Below are 24,532 nucleotides of genomic sequence, written 5' to 3' on the forward strand. Positions count from 1 at the left end.
TTCTGGGTTGAATAAGGAAAGGAAGGGAGACTGTACTGTCCAAGAGAGTAGGCATCCAACCTGCATCTGGGTTGAAAAGGGGAAAATCAGTAGCTAAGGAACGAGTCACGTGTCTCTTGTTTGAAGAAGGGTAGAAAGGCATGACAACGCAATAGATAATGACCAGGTCGATCAGTTTGTTGTCCTCGCATAGGAAAAAGGTGGCTAAAGAGAACAAAAATGCTACGTAATCCACATATGCTGCCTGGATATTTGTTGCTCTGGGCAACCATACCTCCCCCACCACTCTGCGTCCGTGGAGGTACATCATACTAGTGCACCCACTGTCCGAATGGGCCTCCCATGCTCTTATTGCCACTTTTTTTGCTGTTAGTATAACGCCAGCAGTCAAGTCAAGCAATGCTACTGCTAAAGTGATGCCACATTTAACTAATGCCGCTCTCAGTCTAATGCCATCGATAAATTTAAGCAATGCCATTTAATGTCACTGGATTATTTCAGGGTTAGCTGTTGATTCTGGATGTATTAAAGATTTTTCAGCTAAGGCATTCTAATGCTGTTGCACAACCAGTATACCAACGATGAAACTTGTTACTACCTTCATGAGATAAGTTAATTTTTTGTACAGTGTCACCAAAATGCCAAGGCGCTGATGTCATTTTATTTTGGTTAAACTGCAAAGACAATTATGAAGACAAGAGGAAAGGTCAAGAGTAGGCACCTCCTCCTCCGGCTGTTCTCTTGATTCGTTCGATCAAGTTTTTATGTTTGATCGATTATCAAGATTGGGATAGCAATTTTTAAGGTCCCCCTGAGTTCGAAATGATATTTACCTTGGAGGTACATGGTTTGCAATTTTTTATACTGTCATTAGTTAATAATGCTAGTTACCTTCAGAATTTTGTATTTGGTTTAATGCTCATGCACAGCTAGTACACCAATGCTGAAACTTGTTACCTTTACATTTTGTATTGTTAATTCTTATAGAAACCTTCCAGTGCTAGAGTTTATTGAAATATGTTCAGTAAAACCATTGTACTGTACCCTGTAATAAACTAACTACTCTACTATTGCACTAGCCACCGGATTAGTGTATATTTGTAGTATTCGAATGGTGTTGCATTAGCGTATGGACATAAATAAAGTGTGGCAAGCTTTCCTAGATATGTGCTCAAAAAAACTACTACCTATTTTTCTAAATACTAGACGTTTGGGTACTTTAAATTGAACTGCAAAAACGTCTTATATTAAGGAACAAAGGGTGTAGAGTTCACTCAAATTATCCCGGTAAAGCTAGTCACACCTTTGTTAAAATTAATGTTCATTATGTTATCGGAGGAGGTCTGTATGTTTGTCTCTAATGCCTGTCGACTACATACCTGACATCATGATGTAATGTTAAGTCATTTCCTTTTGTACAGTGTCACTGAATTGTCAAGGCGGTGATGGCATTTTATTTTAGTAGAACTGCACAAAATTTTCTTAAAAGAAGAGGAAAGGTCAGGAATGGCTCAGTTTTTAAAAAAAAACTATGTATGCCTTCCTGACATCAGCCGATGTTGCTTTATTTATTCCTTCAAACAGGTGGTTAGAAACAGTCTTGCTACCTTTTCCCATTAAGAAATTGGAATTCTTATATTTGTGAGTCTATTCTTCAACTAGTGCCACTTTTAGAGTAATCACACTTTCAATATCTATGCAAACAGGGATGCTCGATTTTAGTGGGACTGCACAAAAAGTCCAACTGGTTCAACATTAGGAGCATGTTTTTTTCCAAACCTTTATATCCAATTGGTGGCACTATGAGCTGTTCATTACGAAGTTACATGGTTTGCTACTATCTTACTACTCTTTTTGTACTGTTATTAGATAGTAATACTAGTGGTTTGCATGTGAATTTATTGGTAGGGTGGACCTACATTGGAGGTGCAGGACAGGATTCAATGATTGGATGCTCAATTTCGGTTGTATCGATTTCACCTCTTCCATCACTGCGAACATGTATATCCTTTGTCTAATGAAGAATAGATGCTATATTTCTAGTCCCAACCAGCAAATCAATTCAGTATGAAATTGTCCAGGGCAAAACATAACTGTATCAGATTGTCCAGTGCAGAACATGACATATGCTAAGCGGAAGAGACATGTTTAAATCGAAAATACAAGGTGTGGTATATGTTTACTAGCTGCTTGATATTTGTGAAGACAGAGATGTCTGCCCGTTGCTATTTGGCAAACAAACAAAGTGTTCGCAATTTTGGTTGAACTGCACAAGAGAATAGTATAGTCACTGCATGCAGTGCCATTTGAAAATAGACACAGAAAGATTGGATAGTCACTTCATGGACTGCAGAACAGTAGGTGCTTCATTGCTTTGGTTTGATTATACAATGGGCATCATTTTGCCTAAGTTAAAGTTTGTATTCCGAAAATAGTCTCGCGGTGTGATCGAGAGAAGACCAAATCATATTATAGTGGATGTTCCTCCATCATGTGTGGTTCATTCTCATGGTTCCAGCTGTTGGTGAAACCACTTACGTTTGCAAGAGGAATTGTAGACTTCACAAACAAATTTGTCTTTCAGTCTGTACTGAATGTTGGCCAAGAGAAGCATCCATGTTAGTAGGAAGAACATATGTTTTTTCTAGATCTTTGCTTTTGGAGCTACATATTTGTATATGATCTGTAAATCATTGAGATGCAATAACATGTTGATCTTATGTATGGGAATCGTACTAGTTAGTTTTAGTTGCGACGCAAGATCCGAAGTGGCTGATCTTTGCTTTTGGAGCTACATATTTGTATATGATCTGTGAATCATTGAGATGCATTAACAGTTACTTATTTCTGTTCGCTCAGTGTTTACAAGTTACTGATCGATCACTAGCTAGCCTACAAATGCGCTCCTGGCAGTTTTATTTGCGACGCAAGATGCGAAGTGGCAGTTTTTTGAATAAAAATGCCTACCTCTGAAGAAACTGACAAGATACACTATCGATCCTACACGGATAAAAATGCCTACCTCTAAAGAAACTGACAAGCTACACTATCGATCCTACACGGATAAATAGCGGATCACGCATGTACTACCTCCTTTCCGGTTTGCAGGGCTCAATTCAAGAAACAACCTACTCGATCCTACACGAATATATAGCGGATCACGCACGTACTAGTACCTCCTTTCCGGTTTGCAGGGCTTAATTCAAACCTCTCACCAACCAAGGTACTCCCTCCGTCCGGGTTTATTAGTCCCGTGAGAAAAGCAGCAAGACCAAGGCATGGCAATAATTAACGACATGCAGAAGTTTAAGCCTAATTAATTCCAGCGATTTAAGTGGCTGCATGTGTGCCCTTGGCTGCGACTCGTTGCATGCTGCTTCGCGTACTGCCTGCGAGCGATTCTGAGTGCCTGCATGCAGCTGGCCGTAATTATGGCAGCTAACTATTGCGAAAAAAGATACACTTTAATTGTTGCGGGCTTTTTAAATCCGTGGAATCATTATTGACAAGGAGGGAGATGATTCGAGTGCACTCGTTTGACCGCCATGTCGGCATGCGACCTAGACGGGACGGGACGACACAGTCATAATTTCAGTTTCTCTAGTTTTCCACGGCAAACTAGCACGCTAAGCCATTATGCATTGAATTCCGATGCCCGTCACGCTACCTTCCGCCGATAAGTACTGTTTCCCGGCCTTCTCCGGTGCCATCGTGACCCAACTCACCATATCCTCATAAGCCCCCACCGGCCCGACGTCGCTCGCCACGTCCGCCATGCCCCCGCCCGTCCGCGGTAGGCGACGCCGGAGGTGGTCATCGCCGGAACTAGTGTTCGGGTTTTCACCGGAAGGCAGACGGAGTGAGGAGGCATTCTATCTGTCTTTAGATGGCAATGCGAAGATCGAGGAGTTGTTGGAGCGCGACCGCATGGCGGAGGAGTAGGAGTTGTTGGAGCGTGACCGCCTGGCGGAGGAGCAGCGTATCGTCGATATGCGTCGCCAGCGGGACATGGAGCAGCAGCGCACCGACGCTCTGAGTCATGAGTAGAGCACCCGCAACTAGGCCGACTACATGGAGGCCGGCGCCCGGCAAATAGCCCTGGAGGCTGTCGGGCACGCACGCGTTCGCGACGCTGATTTTTACTACCAGCTCGTCAAGTGGGTTTCCCGCTTGGAAGCCGGAGCTTCGATGGACCATGCCGGCACGAAAAGGGCCAACGCGCACGAGCAACGCGCCCTATCGCACCTCTTGCAAGTCCGAGGCGAGGCGCACGACGCTAGTGCCGGCGTTTAGCGTGTACCACAGATGGCGGCCGGCATCGTCTAGTTAGCTAAGAGTAAGTTAGTACTTGTACGCTACTAGAGTATTAGTGGGAGTAGATAGTTAACTTGGCTATGATGGTTGTCAACGTGGAAGTTCAGTACTCTATATGTGGATCAGACCTGTTACTTTGCTATGAATGTTGAACTATCTGTTTGAATGTATGGAATGGGCTGTTATTTTTTTAAATGGGTTGTATTTGTCCTCCACGGGTTTATAGGCTGACTTGTGGGCCTAGCAAGTTGACGTGTACACAATCAGGAGATGATTGTACGTGGAGAGGATGACAACAGGGACCCGCCAAGGTCATGGCAGTACGCAAGCAAGTGCCTCCTTATTTCAAGCCAATAAAAAAATGGCTCCTCCTAGTGGATTTCTGGCATCTGGGTCCCATGCCATTGTCAACGTAGTCAATAAACGAGAGAATTGCACAACGAGCGGCTGACACCAGGGACCCAGCAGCTCGCCCAGTTATTTTTGTTTTGGGTTAATTTGATAAATGCCGCTCCAAATCTGGTGTATCCGAGAAATGCCACTGCAATTTCCAAACTTTGAAAAATGCCATTTCTACTGGCATTTTTCGAAGTCTGGAGTGGCGTTTCTCAAAGTTTGCAAACTGAAGTGGCGTTTTTCAAAGTTTGCAAAAATTGCAGTGGCATTTTTCAAAGTTTGGAAATTGCAGTGGCATTTTTATGAATCTCCATAATTGGAGTGGCATTTATCTAATTTGTTTTTGTGACGGAAGCAGGGTGTCAACTGGGCTGTGCGGGATACTCTGGCCTGTCTAGACAACCTTTTCTTTTATGTTTACCACAGGCCAGCCCAGTAGTTTTTTTCTTTCTGAAAATGGCTAGCCTAGTTTTCTGTGATTTGTCAAGTAAGTGGCTTTATTAGGCCTATTGGGCTGCAAATCTTTCAAGACGAGGAGAGCTTCATTCGGCTGGCCGAGAAAATGGCCTATCAGTAATGAGAAATGGGTTGTACATTTTTAAAACACATCAAACCGGCAATTAGTTTCAAATATCTTTTTTTTCATTTCGAGATTTTAAATTGCATAGATTTTTATGCCTGGACAATTTATTGGATTTTATATTGATATACATTTATTTTTAAAATCAGTCTAAATGTGACTTGAAATTTCGGGATTAAAAACAGTTCAGACCGCACCGACATATGCAAAATTTCGTATAATTTTTTAACCGTGGCCACAATATGGGCTGTAATGCTACAAAAAAGAATATGGGCTCCAAAAAAACCCGTAAGAATTAGAAAATGGGCTGTAATTATTTGAAATAATGGTAGATGGGCTGTATGCTGTTTTCCACAGAGTTGAGGCTTTCCACAGATGGCCTATATACTGTTGGATGTCCATCCAACGGCCGTTATGCTTCTTTAATCTCTGCTCTTCCTGCTCCAGCCGCTCAAACAAGCGCCGGCGGGACTGCCTACTCCCTCCTTCCCGCGGCCGGCTATGCTGCCGCGCAGGCCTCACCGCCCCACCATACTCCCATCACTGGCCTAGCCATCCCTCTACTCACCCACACCTGCTGTTATTCTCCAGCGACGGTAGACGAACCGGTAAACCCTCGTACAGTTGTACTCCCCTCCGCGTGGGAAACAAAAACAACTGCCGAGTCTTCCCTGCCTCCATGTCGTTCCCTTCCTAGGCCTCACCGTCATCCACCGCCCTGGTGCTCTCGGCGTGGCGTGGTCAACATGGTCAACGACCGACATGCATCTGAAGTTTACTGTACGTGGAGAGGCTGACAGCTGGGTCCACGGCCGCACGCAAGGAAATGCCTCCTTATTACGCGCAAAATAATGATTCCTCCACCTGACATCTGGGACCCACCGAAAGGGCCTCTGTATTTCGCAAAAAAAACGTTATCGCTGCTGACAGCTCGGACCCACCAACTATATCTTCGCACGCAAGGAAGTGCCTCCTTATTACGCACAAAAAATGAATACTCCCCTGCTAGCTGGGACCCAGTATAGTGGGCCTACTAAGTTGACGGGGACGAAGGGCTTTGTCAACTTAGTCAATATGCACGATTCTAGCTCGACTGACCGTATGATGTCCATCCAACGGCCGTAGTGCTTCTTCAACCGTTGGTCTTCTTGCTCTAGCCGCCCAAAGCAGCGCCGGTCGTGCCGCCTGCTCCTGCCTCCCATGGCCGGCTGTGCTGCCGCGGAGGCCTCACCACCCCCATACTACTCCCACCACTGGCCAGGCCATCCCTCCACTCCACTCACCCACACCCCATGTTATTCTGCGGCGACGGCAGTGCAGCCGAACCAGTGAACCCTCGTACTCCTCTCCCCGTGGGAATCCACTGCCGCGTACTCCCCGGCTCTGCGTCGTCCCCTTCCTAGGCCTCACCGTCGTCCACCGCCATGGTGCTCTCGGCGCGGCGTGGTCAATGTGGTCAGCGACTGAATTCCATCGGAAGAATACTGTACGTGGAGAGGCTGACAGCTGGGTCCACGGCAGCCGCAAGGAAGTGCCTCCTTATTACGCGGAAAATAATTATTCCTCCACCTGACAGTAGGGACCCACCGGACGCCCACCAATATTTCATGAAAAAAATGTTTGCCCCTGACTGCTGGGACCCACCCGACGGGCCACCGTATTTCGCGAAAAAAACGTTCCCCCTGCTGTCAGCTCAGACCCACCGGAAGTTCCTCCTTATTACGCACAAAAAAATGAATACCCCCTGCTAGCTGGGACCCACCTTGGTGGGAGGCTGACTTGTGGGCCTACTAAGTTGACGGGGACGGAGGGCTTTGTCAACTTAGTCAATATAAACGATTCTAGCTCCAGTGACTGTACGATGTCCATCCAACGGCCGTAGTGCTTCTTCAACCTCTGGTCTTCTTGCTCCAGCCGCCCAAAGCAGCGCCAGTCGTGCCGCATGCTCCTGCCTCCCGTGGCCGGATGTGCTGCCGCGGAGGCCTCACCGCCCCTACTATTCCCACTGCTAGCCAGGCCCTACGACGACGGCAGCATCACACTGCAGCCGAACCAGTGAACCCTTGTACTCCTCTCCGCGCGGGCTTCCACTTCCGCGTCTTCCCCGGCTCCGCGTCGTCCCCTTCCTAGGCCTTGCCGTCGTCCACCGCCCTGGTGCTCTCAGCGCGGCGTGGTCAATGTGGTCAAGGAACGACTTCCATCAGACGTGGACTGTACGTGGAGAGGCTGACAGCTGGGTCCACGGCTGTAGCAAGGAAGTGCCTCCTTATTACGCGGAAAATAATGATTCCTCCACCTGACAGCTGGGACCCACCAGACGGGCCACTGTATTTCATGAAAAAACGTTTCCCCCTGACTGCTGGGACCCACCAGCTACATCTTCGCACGCAAGGAAGTGCGTCCGGGCAAAAAAACGATTTCCCCCCTGACTGCTGGGACCGACCAGCTACATCTTCGCACGCAAGGAAGTGCGTCTAAGCAAAAAAAATACGATTCGCCCCCTTGTCTACTGGGACCCATCGGCTACATCTTCACACGCAAGGAAGTGCCTGACAGTTGGGACCCACCTGGTCAAAGCGTACGTAGCATTGTCATTCTGGTCGCGAACGTGTACGTACATATATACTGGTAGATGTAGAGGCACACACGTGTCGTAGTAGAGGTGCGCACGTAGCATGTACACGTACGTAAATCGCCCAGGGTGCAAGAAAGAAAATACGGCCACGTATGTGTACATACGGGCGGGGTCTCAAACGCCTACTCGCGCATACGTACGGCGAGGGCTCGTGTACATGGCTGGGTCGGAACGGAGAAACAGCATCGTCAGCGTGTTCATTGGGAGGCAACGGAATGCGTCGTGTTCATGGGGAGGCAAAGGAATGCGTCGTGTTCATCGGGAGGCAACGAAATGCGTCGTGTTCATCGGGAGGCAACGGAACGCGTGGGAGCCAACTGGCTCGGTCGGAATGGAATGCATGGTCGTGTTCATCGGGAGGGCTTGGACAGAATAGGCGATGGAAACGAGGCCTGGCGTACCGCAGAACGGAGGAAACGGACCGCCTACGGTCAAAACGGGGGTCCTGTTGATCGGGAGGGGTGTGGCGTATCGCAAAACGGAGGAAACGGACCTCCTACGGTCGAAACGGGGGTCTTGTTGATCGGGAGGGGTGTGGCGTATCGCAAAACGGAGGAAACGGACCTCCTACGGTCGAAACGGGGGTCCTGTTCATCGGGAGGGGTGTGGCATACTGCAAAACGGGACTCCACGGGATACTGTTCATCTCCACCGTCGACCTCCTCCAGCCTCCACGGGCTACCGTCGACCTCCTCCAGCCTCCACGTGCTCCTATTCATCCAGCCTCCACCGCGCGCTACTCCACCGGCTGCTGTTCAACCACCCCTCCACCGTCTACTGTTCATCCAGCCCTCCACACCACGGGGTCCTGTTCAACCACCCCTCCACGGGCACCCCTCCACCATCTACTGTTCATCCAGCCCTCCACACCACGGGGTCCTGTTCATCCAGAGGCAACGCCACCGCTCACTATTCATCCACCCCCCCGCAACGCTCATTGTTCATCCAATCGATCGGCTTCAGTTAGCAGCAGTAGCGAATGAATTGCTCGACGGGGTTCAGTTAACAGCCATCGATCGATCGCTCGGGTTCAGTAACACGTAGCCTGCAGTGCAATCGCTCGGGTTCAGTTAGAGCCCAACGCCTCGCTCGGGTTCAGTTAGAGCCAACGTCTCGCACACACGCGCGTACGTGTACGAGAGAAACGTGCATCGCTCGACCCCCGACCTCCCACCGTAACCGGGAACTCCCCGAAATTTTCCTCCCCCTCGCTTCTACCACGGTTTTTTCCGTCATGGATGGCCCAAAGAATGTCATGGAGCTGCGTCTCCGGGCCGCCCAGGACGAAAAGCCCATTTTCTGTCATGATTTTTTGTCATAGAAGTAGGAGCCCACCACATCTATGATGATACCGGGTTTTGTCACAATTATCATCATAGAAGTGTCATATGTATGACATAATTTTTTTTCATTCGGCCCAAAATGTCACATATGTGTCTTTTTTTGTAGTGAGTATTCATGGACTTCCTCGACAAATTCGTGGTAGTCTTCATCGATGACATCCTCATTTACTCCAAGGGTGAAGACGAGCACAAGGATCACCTCCGAGTAGTGCTACAACAACTTCGCGACCATCAGATTTACGCCAAATTCAGTAAATGTGAGTTTAGGCTCAAGCAAGTTGGGTTTCTCAGACATATACTATCCGCTGAGGGTATAGCCATGGACCCGAGCAAAGTAAAAGATGTGCTCGATTGGTTGCCGCCCACGACAATGACACAGATCCGGAGTTTTCTCAGATTAGCTGGATATTACCGTTGTTTCATTAAAGGGTTTTCCAAGATTGCTAAACCCATGACGGAGCTGCTCAAAAAGGATAAGAAGTTTGAATGGATGGAGGACTGTAAGAGAAGTTTTAATGAGCTAAAGATACGGCTGACAACCGCACCTGTATTTACTCTCCCAGACATTTATCGCAGCTTTGATGTGTATTGTGACGCCTCCAGGCAAGGCCTCAGCTGCGTACTTATGCAAGACGGCAAAGTAGTAGCATATGCATCGCGACAGCTACGGCCCCACAAGGGAAATTATCCTACTCATGATTTGGAATTCGCTGTGGTGGTTCATGCATTAAAAATTTGGAGACACTACCTCATTGGAAAAAGGTGCCAAATTTTTACCGATCATAAAAGCCTTAAATACATATTTACTCAGCTGGATTTAAATCTCCGTCAACGAAGATAGCTAGAGTTGGTCAAGGATTATGATCTTGGAATAAATTACTGCCCGGGAAAGGCCAACATGGTTGCCGATGCCCTCAGTCGAAAGCCTGTCAGCTTAAATATCATATCGAAATCCTTGCCTCTCAAACTCCAAGAGGAGATCGCTCAGCTCAACCTGGTCATAGTGGATGCTGGCCTCACTAATATTTTGGAAATTACCCCCACACTTGAGGAAGAGATTCGCAAGGCCCAGCCAGCTGACATCAAACTGCAGAAGCGTGCCAAGAGCCCGATGGCAGGGCAGACCCCAAATTTCTCCAATGACAAATTTGGTACTCGCCGATTCCGTGGACGGATTTGTGTACCCAATTAGCCGGACTTAAAGAAGAAAATCCTGTCAGAAGCACATGAATACTCATATTCCACTCATCCGGGAGGCACGAAAATGTATGAGGACCTTAGACAAATATTTTGGTGGGATGGAATGAAGAAAGACATTGCCTATTTTGTGGCCTATTACGACATATGCAACAAGGTGAAGGCAGAGCATCAGAAGCCAGCTAGACTCCTCCAACCGCTGCCGGTTTCATGGGATGACGTTTGTACGGATTTCATTACGGGATTGACTAAGACTCAGAGAGGAAATGATGCAATCTGGATCATAGTGGACACCTTAACCAAGTTTTCTCACTTCATTCCGATCTGCACCAGATATCGAGCAGATCAACTTGCACAGCTGTATGTATCCAGAATCGTCAGTCTGCATGGAGTACCTCGAACCATCACTTCCGACCGAGGTTCCCAGTTTACCTCCGCTTTTTGGTCCCGTCTCCATCAAGCCTTGGGGACAGTGCTGAAATATAGTACTGCTTATCATGCTCAGACCGATGGCCAGACAGAGCGGGTAAATCAAATACCCGAAGATATGTTGTGAGCCTGTGCTTTAGCCCAAGGAACTAAATGGGAAGATTGCTTGCCATATGCCGAGTTTTCTTACAACAACAGCTTCCAGCCCAGTCTAAAGATGTCACCGTATGAAGCTCTGTATGGCTAAGTGCCGCACTCCATTAAATTGGTCTCAAACTGGAGATAGCCATATCTTCGGAACATATCTCATGATGGAAGCTGAGAAGCAAGTTAAGGAAATCAAAGATATATTGCAATTGGCCAAATCTCGACAGAAAAGTTATTATGATGCAAAGAACAGACAGATCAATTTTGAACCCGGAGAACACGTATACCTCCGAGTCACCCCTATGAAAGGAGTCAAGAGATTTCAGACACGTAGAAAGTTGGCACCCAAGTTTATTGGTCCATTCCCAGTTATGTCCTGAGTGGGTACTGTTGCATATCAGTTGGAACTACCCGTTGAATTGGCAGACGTGCATAACGTGTTTCATGTTTCACAACTAAGGCGTTGCATATCCCCACCTGAGAAAAGGACTGCTATGGCTGAGGTAGAGTTGGCAAATGATTTGACCTATGAAGAAAGACCGTATAGAATTTTGGATCAGATGGAAAGGGTCACTCACAGTAAAGTGAGAAAAATTTACAAGGTTCAGTGGGAGCATCACACAGAGTCAGAATCAACTTGGGAGCGGGAAGAATTCCTAAGGGCTCATTATCTAGAGTGGTTTTCCCAAGCAACCGAATCTTGAGGACAGATTCATTCTAAGTGGGGGAGGTTTGTGACAGCCTGATTTTGCCCTCTCTTATTTGCCTGATTTTCATTTGGATTTATTTTGAAAGTTGGGGTTTCTGAATCTTTTCATATGGACTTAAACACTTCGGTACCCTTGGCTTTCACCCAAGTGCATCATTCCCTTCTCTAATCATCATTCCCCTTCTGACCCATCTCAAAATAATCTTGGGGATATTTTTCTTAAATGAAAAATATTCATTTTCTTCTCGAAAACCCTAGCTAGTTCAATGAGCTCCAAAGAAACCCTCATTTTTATGCTCCACAAAAATCTGAGAAAATTCCCAAATATTCTTTGAACCCTAGGGCACCTTCCTGATCAAAAATATCTCATCACTTTTCGTAATATTTTTGTTACAGAAAATATTTTCTGTTCTGGATAGAAATGGTGGTTTCTACAACAACTACCATTGTACTTGCTCCTGTGTGCCTGAATTTTCTTGTGCATCATGACCTTAGTAGATGATGGCTATCCTCCAAAGCACAGCCCCAAACTCCCAGCCATTTAACCTCAGTAACACCTCAAAGTTAGTGATCAGAAGCTTACCTGTCTTCTCTACTGCACCTGGAGCCAAACCAAGGCGTGGTAACATTCAAACTACCAGGAACAACGTGCCAAACATGGAGTTTGAACTTAGGTCGGCATGAGGTCATAGTTCACGCGGTGACCGCATTCGTCCAGGCGTGCTGGCATGCAGCCGACGCGCTCTGTGACGCGCCCGAGCCTCTGTTGCTCGCGTGCTCGCTTCCCCGCCTGCCTAAGCGTGCCAAACCTTGCCACCATCATCGTCTCAATGCCATTTACTCCTCCCTGGCACTCGCCGACGCCGGAGCTCGCCGCAGCGAGCACGGGCATGGTCCGGCCAACCCAACAGTGCGGTGCGCACTGTGCTCGTCGCCATCTTCTCGTTCCTGTTCTCGTCCTCGCTCGCCCACAGTTCCCACGTGAGCTGCCTCGCCTTCTCCCCTTGTCACCGACGCCGCTCGTCGTCGGGCGCCATGGACAAGTGTCCACCGGCGGAGCCCGAACCCCTCTCTCCGCTCGCCTATAAATGGAGCCGCCCCCAGCCTCCTCGAGCACCATCCACTACTCCCACACACCCCAAAAACGCGTAGGAAGCCATAGCCTGGCCAGCAGGCCGCGGGCCGCCGCCCTCGAGCTCAAGGTCGCCGGCGATCCCCTCTGGTTGCTGCAGTAGCTCCAGCCCCTCCCAGGCCAGGGCGATCCTTCCAGGGCCTCCCCCTCTCTCCGGAGAAGCCATCCCTTCCCCCTGGAGCCCTTGGAGCTGCCTCTGCTCACCGTCTTCTTCATCTCCGGCGACCCCCGCCCTCTGCCTCCGTTTGCGAGGAAGATTCCGACGCTATCCGACCGCCCGTAGCTACGCTACGGGTATGGGAAGGTGCTCCTCAACCCCCTCTCTCGATCCCTCCCTTTGGTTTTGGCCAAGGAGCCCTCGTCGCCAGCGAGAGCTCTGGCGAAGCCGCGACCTTCCCCCGTTTCCTTCTCCCGTCCTTCTCACCTGACTAGCGGGGCCCGCTAGTCAGCCACTCTGTACGCGCGCGAAGCTGTACGAGTGGTGGCGCCCTGAGGCTTTACGCCTTCGACGTCACCCCTAGTCTGTTTATTTAAATTCAAATTTCATTCAATTCCTGAGAGCTTCAAACATCCATAACTTTTCAACCATAAGTTCGAATAAATTGATACTTTTTGCATTATGTTCTTTGCAAGGAAATCTAGCAGCTCACCAAAAATGAGATTTTTCTGAGCTGTCTAGAATTTTTGGTGATTTTCAGAAGAGTTCTTGATATTTTCTTCTTGTGTTTAAAATTATTTTCAGAGGGTGAGGCTTGTCTTGAGGATCACCAGAAGGCTTGTGAACCTCATCTGCACTAAGGCAAGCCACATCAACATTTTCATGGTGCCATTTCAATATTGATGAATTTCTTACTTGAATTGAATGATTAATCCATGCATTTTAAATAACTATTATGTTATTTATATGCTGTTAAAGTGTGTGCTGGTATTATGCTTGATTTACAGAACCTTGAAACTAGTTTAGTTGGTAAAGAGGCTATGATCTAATTATGGTAATGATAAAATGAGTTGTTATGTGCATGAATAATTGCTTAAAGTTATTTTCTTGCATAAATAAATAGTTAAATTTCCTAGAATATATCCTGTTTAGTGTTGGTGTAGCCATTTTACTTAATTTCAAGAATGTTTGAACCTAACTTGATTGGTAAAGAAATTAGGATTTGCTTGAGGTGATGATGGTAGAATCTTTGCTATGCATATGAGGAATTAATCGAAGTTATTTTCTTGCAAGAGAAAATAATGTTACTTGCTGAAAAATATATTGTTAAAGTGAGACCAGGAAAGTAAGATAAGTTGTTGATGCTTATGCTTAGTGTGAATATGGTTGACATCAGTCATTTTCGTATTATATGACACTGGTCATTTTCATGTTAAGTTGAACCTGAATATAACTTAACTTGAATATATCGTTGACTGGGTCATGGTGCCGCTGAATTGAGATTTTCCCAGTGCAACCACATTTGCCTTTGTGGGAAGGCCTTGATTCGGTCCATTGACATGTCTCTGGTCGGTGCCTCCAAATAGGGAAGGTTATGGGCGTGCTTACCCTGGCCCGGTAAGCAGGCATAACCTTGTGTCCCCGTTGTTGAGATTTTGGTACTGGGTCCCCGAGTGGGATTGTTTTGGCCACGACGGTGGTTGGTGTGTCTTTGGTAGACACGGGGCCACCCAGGACTAGCCCGTTGGGGATTGGGTCAGAGTGTCCGGGAGAGTGTCATGGCAATGGAAGGGTTTTGTCGGAATGCCATTGGTCCACCCGAATGGGAGTGCGAGGCCATGGGTTCCGTGGTGTGGGTACAGTGTGCTACCTCTACAGAGTGTATAATCTATCGATAGCCGAGTCCACGGTCACGGACAACTCGTAGTAGGTCCCATCATGAGTCAACGTTTAATAAACATGTACACTAAGTTATGATCATTGCACTGATGATGATGGCGGAAAGGCCATCGAGCTGTTCGAGACCCAATATGGGTCATGGTGGTGATCGCCGAAAGGATCACGAGTTACTTTGGTTAAGACCACGATGGTGGTGTGGTGGTGATCGCCAAAAGGATCACGAGTTACTCTGGTTAAGACCACGATGGTGGTGTGGTGGTGATCGACATAAGGATCACAAGTTACTCTGGTTAAAACCACGATGCTGGTTTGTTTTGTGATCTGAGAACGATCACGGTTGGTAAGTTGGTCCCGAGGGACGTTTATCCCAAGAGAATGAGCACAGGATTTTGGAACATTATTGCATTATTAATTAGTTAAATATCATGATATTGTCTGTCATTATGATTATGCCTGTTTTTAGCTTGCAAGTACATTCAATGTACTGACCTGGCGTGTCATGCTAGATTTCAGGAAAGTCGCGTTGGAAAGGAGCGCTGCTCGAGTCTAGATCGTGTCCACATCGGTGTCCCTGTGCTATGGAGTTACCGCTACGACGTTGTTCCGCTGCCGCATAGTTGATATGATCGAGGCCCCATTATGTTCACTAAATAATGTACATATTGTTCAGCCGCATCGTGTGTGCTGCTCGGCCTCGACATCTGCTATAATATAAACTCCGACCCGCTAGCATCAATAAAGCGATTGTTTTCTGTACCTAGATGTTGTGTGTTGCCAGAAGACATGGTCTCTGGGCTGGCAATGCAGGGTAAACGGGTCGCTCTGAGCCAGGGTGCCACACCGACCCCCCTCCTCGTCGGACTCGTCACTGGGGAGCCTAGGGGCCCAGTGGGTGCCAGTGGTATGAGCCCACGCTCGTTGAAGACAGGCATAGCAGCGGCGATCTTCACCCCATCAGGGCGACGGTACAATGGAAGGTGAGTATCTGGCGGGCAGCCCTGGTCTTTCCCGACCAGGAGGCGCAGGGCCTTGTCCAGCTCCTCATTGGACAAGGCGTCCAGGCGCAGGCGGAGGTCGCCTCCCTTGTCCATGAGCTTCCACAATGGGCGTGAGCGTGCCTGGAGCGGAGCCAGGCGCTGCGTCAGGAACTCCTTCACAATCATGGCCCCCGTCAGCTTCTCTTCCTTCGGGTCATTGGGCTTTAGTTCGGCTACCATCTTCTCCATTATCTGCTCCGCTCGGGGATCGGTGAGCTTCGCGTGATTCCATCCCTCGTGAGGCATTCGCATCCTAGTCGGCAGTACCAGCCGAGGGTAGGAGCGCTTGGTGTCCATGAGGATCCACTTGTTCCTGAAGTCGTCCACCTTCTTCCCGGCTCACGAGATCACGTTGTTGGCGTTGGTCGCGGCGAAGTTGGCACACCCCGAGCATGGGCCCTCCTTGAGCCGGAGGTAGAAGAAATGGAAAAGTAGCGCCACGGACGACATCACCCCCATGAACGCCTCGTAGTAAAAGGCAAATATTGAAAGGAGGGCGGCGGAGTTGGGATGAAGATGGAGTGCGTGAAGATTGTAATGATGGAGGAAAGCATAGAAGAAGCCGGAGAAGGGGGGACCATCCCCACAAAAATGTTGTGCAAGAAGAAGGGATAGAAGGTACGCCCAAAGCTTCGGTTTTGGCGAAGCCATCTCGGAGCGCCGTCTCTCCCCCCATTGCCGGTGCCCGCCATCACCAGGAGCACGGAGGTGAGGTTCTTCTCCGAGACCGTGGACGCGCTCAGGGCAGGCTCAAACCACAAGGGAAAACACACTAATTTCTCCTTGTCGGTGGCCATCAGCTGCGGGCTGGGGGAAGAGTTTCGGTGGATCTAGGGCTCTTTGGGAAAGGAGGAGAAATGGGATCTGGAGCAAGACCAAAGGAAGGCAATGAAAGCTCTGCAGCAAGCACCAGCCCTTTTGACAGCCAGGGAGGGTTGCCGAGGTAGCGTGGGGAAGCGGAGGCCCCCACATCCCATCAATCCCCATGCGTCGACCAAGGCCGCAGGCGGTTGGGGCCCGCGGCACTCCGCACTTGCCCTTTGGCTTCGCCTCGAAGCCAATTTTGAGTGCGCCTTGGGCCCGGGGGCTACTCCCGGCGTCCTGGGAGCAGGGGTACCCAGACTTGCCTGCCTGCGGCCCACATTGTGGCTCCGTCGGTGGCTCGGTACGGCTTAGTTTCAGCAGCAATGACTCAAGACCCTCGCGAGGGGCCAAGCCTCACGAGGCAGATGACACCAAGACCTCCCTGGTGGGTGGCCTCAGTAGGCTGGCTCCCGAGGAGCGGAGATATCAATGCAAGGTGTACCTCGCGAGGTTCACATGACGTGAGCCATGACGACCAAGCCTAGGCGGGTGCCAGCGGGCGCCAGCGAGCGCAGTGTACCAGTTTCCCCTTTGGTGCCAAGTAGGAAAGCGCAGGCATGGAGTCCCGAGGCATTAGGCAAAGGTTTCCATATTGGTGCAACGAGACCAAGACCGCCAGGACGGAGGTCATCACGGAGCCCACTACACTGTCACCACCAGTGCCTTTTGCAGGCGAAGACTACTTTTGTCAAGATAACTTGTACTAGTTGTCTCCCTTTGAATTTGGCTGTTGCGGGATCCCTTCCTGCCTATATTTGGGAAGAGGACCAAGGCCACTATAAATAGGACTTAGCCACCACCCGAGAGAGGGGGATCATTCAGACCATCCTCACACCCACTAGCTCATCGATCTCAAGAAAACCTCACCTCCGGAGGTTGTTCATCCATTGTACTAGTTCATCCTCAGCCCCTCAAGGCAATCCACCACAAACATGGAGTAGGGTATTACACCGCAAGGTGGCCCAAACCAGGATAAACTGCTATGTCTCTTGTCCCTTGGGTTCATCGAGCTAGGCTGTGGAATCATTGGGCCAGCAGGTTGGGAAGAGGGAGTTCTTCGTACGCACCCCAGTGTTCGAACCTCTCAAGGGTCTGTGGAGCCCCGATTCCGACACATGGTACTTCAGAGAAGGGTGAGGGACTACGCCGCCGCGGACCAGTAAGTGCGCCATCTTGGTTTTTGTTCCTTGTTCTTGCCATAGTGTCTTGATGCCTCTCTCTTGTACGGCCAGGCCAATGCCGGTGACGATGAAGAAGAAGGAGGCGGCCGGGACCACTGTGGCCCAGCAGCCTGTTGTGGTTGTGCCACCTCCACCACTCAGGGACGGGGTCGGCCTGCATGCCCCTGCGACTGGGTCGTCCTCCCGAGGTCCGGAGGCCCATCCTCCTGAGGAGGTGATCCCTGCGGCCGAGCCAACTCTGAAGGCACTCGCCCTTAGCTCGGCTGCTGAGGTCCCGAAGGCTCTGGAGCCCCCGATCCCTTCTACTGTGCATGATGCTCTAGAAGAAGCTCTTTTTGTGCTGAACCAGCTTCGCGGTGATCTTCAAAGCACTGATCGGCCCCTGGCGTCGGGGAGCCTGGAGCTGATCTCGGGGTGGCATTGAGCTGACGCATCCATCAGGACGGCATGGAGCCAGGCCGTGGCGGCCTCAGAGGAGCGCAAACATGTTGTTGTCCTTGCCGCGACCATCCGCGAAGTGGCGGTGAAGGGTGCCGAGGCTGCCGAGGAGCGCTGCCAAGCAGCGGAGGCGGAGCTGAAGTCCATCCGCGGCCAACAGGCCGCCGAGGCCTGTTAGCAGGAGGCGTGGGAGGAGAGCTGAAGGCTTGGGAAGATGCGGTCGCCGATCGTGACACTGAGCTAGAGCGATTGGCATGGGAGTAGGCCGCGGAGCGCAGGCGCCTAGAGAAGCTGAAGGAGGAGGTGGAGGCAGAGAAGTCCCAACTAGAGACCAAGGAAAAAGTTCTTGCCAAAGACCGTGCCACTTTTTATTCTCTCGAGGAAAGGTCTCGCACTGCGGGATCTGTACGGGAGGGGGTTGAAGAAGCCATTGGTGACTGCTGAGGAGGGCCCCGCCGAGCTGCTCCCTCAGCTTGTCGTGGCGCTCGAGGGAGTTGTTCTTGGGGTCGGCCCCATGGTGGAAGGAGAGGCCCACGTGCTCTCCGCCTCGTACGTGACTCGTGTCTTCAGCCACCTCCACCTTCGAGACCCAAACTTCGACTTTGGGGTTTTGCTTCAGCCTGTGGGCCTGGAGCACTGCGCTGCTGCTGCCGAAGCCGTGAAGGATCAGGTGGAGGCCCTGCTACAAAAGTTCCTCGCCATCGACCCCACGCCCACGGTCGATAATGCCACCGAACTTGCGGCCACGGCTGAAGGCACAGGCGACGGCGGCATTGTCGACGACGGGGCACCCCTCATGGGCGACGGTGATGCTCAAGGCTGAAGAAGAAGCTCGTTGCCGGCGCTCCCCTTCATCTTATTTCCTGCAACATGTATCCTGCCTTGTGGAGGCATAAGAACTTATGTGCTTGGTGTTTTTAAGAAACAGTACGTATTATAGCAATTTGCTAGGATTTGGATTTTCCTTCCCGTTTGCTTTAATGTTCTGCGTCTGCAGTGCCAGGCCCCGTGCATACCTCCGCCGCTGTTGGGTCGTTCGAATCACCAGGACGAGACCAAGGGCTGAGGGGCTACGTGACCAGTTAGGATCTTGAGTCGTGATGCTCAGGAGTCCCCTTTGACGTACGAAAAGCCCCCATGAAGGAGATGCGAGAGTAGGTCCTAGCGTTCTGCATCGGTAGGGCCCGGCCCCTCGCATGCCTCAACCACCCTTGGGTCATCCGGATCACTAGGAAGAGACTAAGGGGTGAGGTGCTACATGACCAGTTAGGCTCCTGAGTCGGGATGCTCAGGAGTCCCCCTTGACGTACAAACAGACCTCCATCCCTTTCCTCGCCGAGGTCATGCTCGGGAGGGGCGCGCGACGACTAGGTCTGAGGGACCTGGCAGGGTGGCGTATTGTAGGTGAGACCTCAGCGTAGCCCCCTGTGCCTAGCCCGCTCATGCGACTCCCCCGAAGGGAAAATGTTGCAATGAGGCTGGCCACTGAGCCCGGCGGCTCCCTGAGGTTAATGCGGCCATGGGCCGCCCCCAGTTGTTTGTCACCAGCGCAGAGCATGGCGCTTCTGCACTTGCATGGGCATAGCCGCTCCTCGACCATGTCGACTGCCAGTGCGGAGCATGGTGCTTCCACTGGTGCATGGGTGGGGCTCCCTCTGAGTGGAGCCCCCGGGGCATGTACAGCCCCGCCCTGACATGTGGCTTGCATGGCAGGGCTAGAGGAGGTGTGTCTGGGCACTCGTGAGCCAGCGCGGGACTCCCGAGGCCCTACCTCAAGGTGGGTTGCGCGTGAACTTGATTTGGAATGCTTGTGATGGGCCTGCGAGATGGTCAGACAACCTGCGCCGAATGAATCTCTTGAGGCTGTCACATGAGAAGGCCGAACACCAACGACCCATGGAGGTGACCTGAACGGGGCCGGCCCGCCATACAAAGCTCAGTCGTGGGGTTTATCGACGCTGCAGGGAAAGACCCGAGCATAGACGCTGTGCCCAGTCTTCTCATGCGAAAAATCCTGAAGAAAGACAATCGACGCGTGGCTCCCATGGTGGAGAGGCACCGTGGCGCACGCCCTAACTCACCCGCCCCTGATTAGCTCATGCGAGGACAAGGCATCAAGGACCATGGGAGGTGACGTGCACGGGAGCTGGCCCGCGAGCCAGAGCTCAGCCACTTGGGTTTAGCAACGCTGCAAGGACGGACCCGAGCACAAACGCTATGCCCTTCCTTAATCATGAGGTGGTCGTGGGTGGGTTTGCAAGGGTGCATGGCGTTCATGGCAACGAAGTACCAGACAGGCAGATGATAATCATAAAGCGATTTATGGAAGGAGGTAAAGCTAACTATGCAAGAATGATACACGCCACCAGGGCTGGGCATTCGGTATAAACCGAAATTTTGGTTTCTACCATTCAGTTTTTTCTTTAATTCGGATAGCAAAACCTAAAACCGAATAAAGCAATTCAAAATAGCTAACCGAAAATTCGGTTAACCGAGTAAATTGGTTTGGTTTTCGGTTAATACCGAAGGAAGCATGTTGTGTGTAATTCTGCTTTGGGTGCAGCAGCGGGACACTATTATATAGCTAGATTTTTTTGCCTCAGCTTCACAGCCACGCCAGGTGGGACTAAAGGGAACGAAGTAGCCAGTTGTTCCCACACTTGACCGGGGCACAGGCTCTATTTTTTTGAGACAAGGGCACAAGCTCTAATTATTAGTACTACAACACACTTCCTTACCAGAAAGAACACTGAAAATTGGGCCTCGTACATTGCATGGGCTTGTCAGGTAGGCACGTGCGTGGCGCTCGCTAGCCTAGCAAGGTAGGCGGGGGACTTGCCGGAGAAGCGCGCTAGTCGCCCAACATGCGCGGGACTCACCAGAGAAGCCTGGTGCTCCTCGTTTTGCGCAGTTCTTCACGTGACTCAGGTTATTCGATATCTATTCGGTTAACTGGGAATAAAACCGAACAAACTGAATCATGTTCGGTTAGTTGAAGTGAAAACCGAATTTGTTTGTCGCAGCAGAAAAAACCAAAAATTCAGTTTATTCGGTTTCGGCTTCGGTTCAGTCTTCGGTTCATCGGTTTTTTTGCCCACCCCTATAGGCCACAGTGGTAGACCCATGTAGCCTGGGGATGATGCATCTCGAGGGGAACCCCCAACAGAGCGACTAGAAGATGTAAGAAAGATACACGCCGCAGGGATAGGCCCATGCGATCTTGGGATGATGCAGCCTGTGGGGCACCCCCAACTGAATAAATAGGAAAATGTCACCTGGCTCTATTGCTGAAGAGATGTTGGAGTAGCTGAAGGCGCGTGCTGGAGAAGTCACTCCTCATGAGCCGCCTGGGTCCTTGACCTCGGGAGGCTCTAGAGGCTCGGGAGGCTCGCGAGGGTCCGCCTCCATCTCCACCAGGACCAGGCGGTGCCTCGCCTCCTGAGCCGCCATGATGCTCTACAGGCGATGCTGGAAGGTAACAGCCGCGTTCAGCAGGCCAAAGGGCAAGCGAACGTAGCTGTGAGGGGGGCCCTCACATCGACCAGCGCGCAATGGCCAGAAGCGCTCCTGGGATGTGGCCCTATTGAGATCTGTAACATTGACGCAGACACGTAGCTCATTGTCCTCGCTAGGACAAGGAGCCACGCCAGGTGGTGGGTGGCGATCGCCGGGCATGGCTTTCGCCTCTTGAGGCTCCTCAATCGTCTTGACAATGAACTCCTGAGCACCCGGCACTCTGTGCCTTGTGCCCTCGTGAGGGAAGTGTGCGATGTAGCACGCCTCCATGTGGTGCCCGAGCGCCTCCCTCATGACATTGGCTAAGTCAGAGGCCCTCTAGAAGAGAGCCCACGAGGCCAGTCCGAGGAGGGCACTGGGCGCGCCTTCCTATGCGCGAGAGGGAGGCGCATCGTCCGTGGGCGCAGGTCCTGAGGTGGTGCCATTGAAGACACCGTTCTCCCGAGGCTCTTGGCGGAGCAGCTGCTTCTTCTTCCTGGGGGCAGCCTCAGGGGGGTGGATGGTGCCCTGGTTGTTTAGGTCCTCGGCTGCTGCAGCCTGGTAGGTGCGCTCGAGAGATCACACCGCATCATTCTCCTCGCGGGCTACCATGATGATGTCGTGGTTCCCTGACATGTTGAGGACATTGTAACCATGGTGAGTTACCGCCATGAACTTGTGGCACCCAAGCTCAAAGAAACCGGAATGCCACGTATTCCAGCCTAGAGATCAAGGAGAAGTCTTCAGGAATACGGCACTGCTTAGCATAGAACAACTCAGCTCTTTATTACAGTCTATATTGGGTACAAGGGGTTACATCGGCATGGCGACACTACGCTTGCCACTTTTGCTCTATGCAAGTAGCAGAACAACTCGAAGCAGCGGAATAACTCTAGCAGCGGAACAGGGAAGACGGTGGTGAGCTCCACTCTGCAGGGACTCTGGCTGGAACGCTTATCCTAGCTAGCAAACAAAGAATCCACGACAAACAAGCAATCAAATCAGTCTTGACCTACAAGCTGGCATGAGACGCCAGGTCAGTACATTGAATGTACTTGCAAGCACACAATAACCAGAAGCATTCAAGACAAACAACAACATGGCAATTACAGGTTAACAAGGATTAACATGATATCATCTAAACAACATGGCATGAACAACATGATACCAATAGCACAATATAAGCATGGCATGAACATATAAATATGGTGATACTAACATGCAACATGATGACACTATCATGCATCAACTTACTCTGCTCGGGGTTACCGCATAACGATCACATGCATCACTTACCATCCTCGGACATCACACTATTATCTCAGGCTCAAATCAAGCTTGGTACAAACAATACCGTAGTAATCAATACCTGACCACCAAGACCTTGACCTTTACCCATGATTCTTGCATAACACCACAAATATCCAACAACTCGATATCCTCGATACCACGGTGATCCTCTCATGATCTCATAAAGATCAAACAACATCTTTCATCATCGAACCGAGGTTGTTATTAAGCACATCATTATTATTATTACTGTTGACCCATAGTGTGTGTTGGCGTTCTGGGAATGGGGGTCCCCAAACTTGCCTGCCTGCGGCCCGCGGCGTGGCTCCCCCAGCGGCCCTATATGACCCATCTTCACCAGCAAACACTTAAGACCCTCACGAGGGGACAAGCCTCGCGAGGCGGACGACGCAACACACCCTCAGGGGCAGCCTCACTAGGCTGGCTCGCAAGGGGCGGAGAGATCAAGGCAAGGGACACCTCGCGAGGTTCCTGTGACGCAAGCCATGACGACCGGAGCCAGGAGGGCGCCAGCGCGTGCAGTGTCCTGATTTCCTCTTTGGTGCTAAAGAGGCAAGCACAAGCAAGAAGTCCCGAGGTGTTAGGAAAAGGTTTCCATATTGGTGCAACAAGACCAGGACCAGCGGGACAGTAGGACGAAGCTCACCGTGGAACCCAAGACAACATCACCACCAGAGCCTTTGGCAGGTAAAGACTACTTTTGTCAGGATAACTTGTACTAGTTGTCTCCCTTCAAATTTGGCCATTGTGGGATCCCTTCCAGCTCAATATTAGGGAAGAGGACCAGGGCCTCTATAAATAGGACTAGCCACCACCATAGGCAGGGGATCATCTCATCTTGGACAGGATCCGTTCCACCAAAGCCACCACACTCATCAAGCACAGGAGCACTTCTCCTCAGGAGGCTGTTCTTCCCTTGTAACTGTTCATCCGCAACCCAAGAGGCAATCCACCACACCACACTGGACTAGGGTATTCCACCACAATGGTGGCCCGAACCAGTATAAATCTTGTGTCTCTTGTTCTTTGGGTTCGTCGATCTAGGGTGTGAGATAATAATGTGTGCGAGCTAGAGGAGGGGGAGATCTTTGTGCGCACCCCAGTGTTCGAACCTCAAGGATTTTGCCGAAACCCGAAATCCGACATTTGGCGTGCTAGGTAGGGGTGCGCCGAAGCGTCGCCTCCCCGACCGGCTCCCATGGACGCCGCCGCTTCTCCAATTGGATCGACAAGCACCCTCCACAGCGCCGGGGGGCTCCGGGCCTTCACCCCCACCTTGTAGCGGGTGCGTGGCCACACAAGTTCAAGCCGGAGATTCCTCCCCGTTACGATGGTGTGGTGGATCCGGCGGCCTTCCTGCTAGCGTACGAGGAGGCCGTCCTGGAGGACGGGGGTGACGATAAAGTCATGGCTGTCGGATTTCGGGTTCCGGCAGACCCTTGAGGTTCGAACACTGGGGTGCGCGCGGAGATTTCGCCTCCTACCTA

Source organism: Triticum urartu, chromosome 6, assembly GCF_003073215.2.
Source record: "Triticum urartu cultivar G1812 chromosome 6, Tu2.1, whole genome shotgun sequence".
NCBI lineage: Eukaryota > Viridiplantae > Streptophyta > Magnoliopsida > Poales > Poaceae > Triticum > Triticum urartu.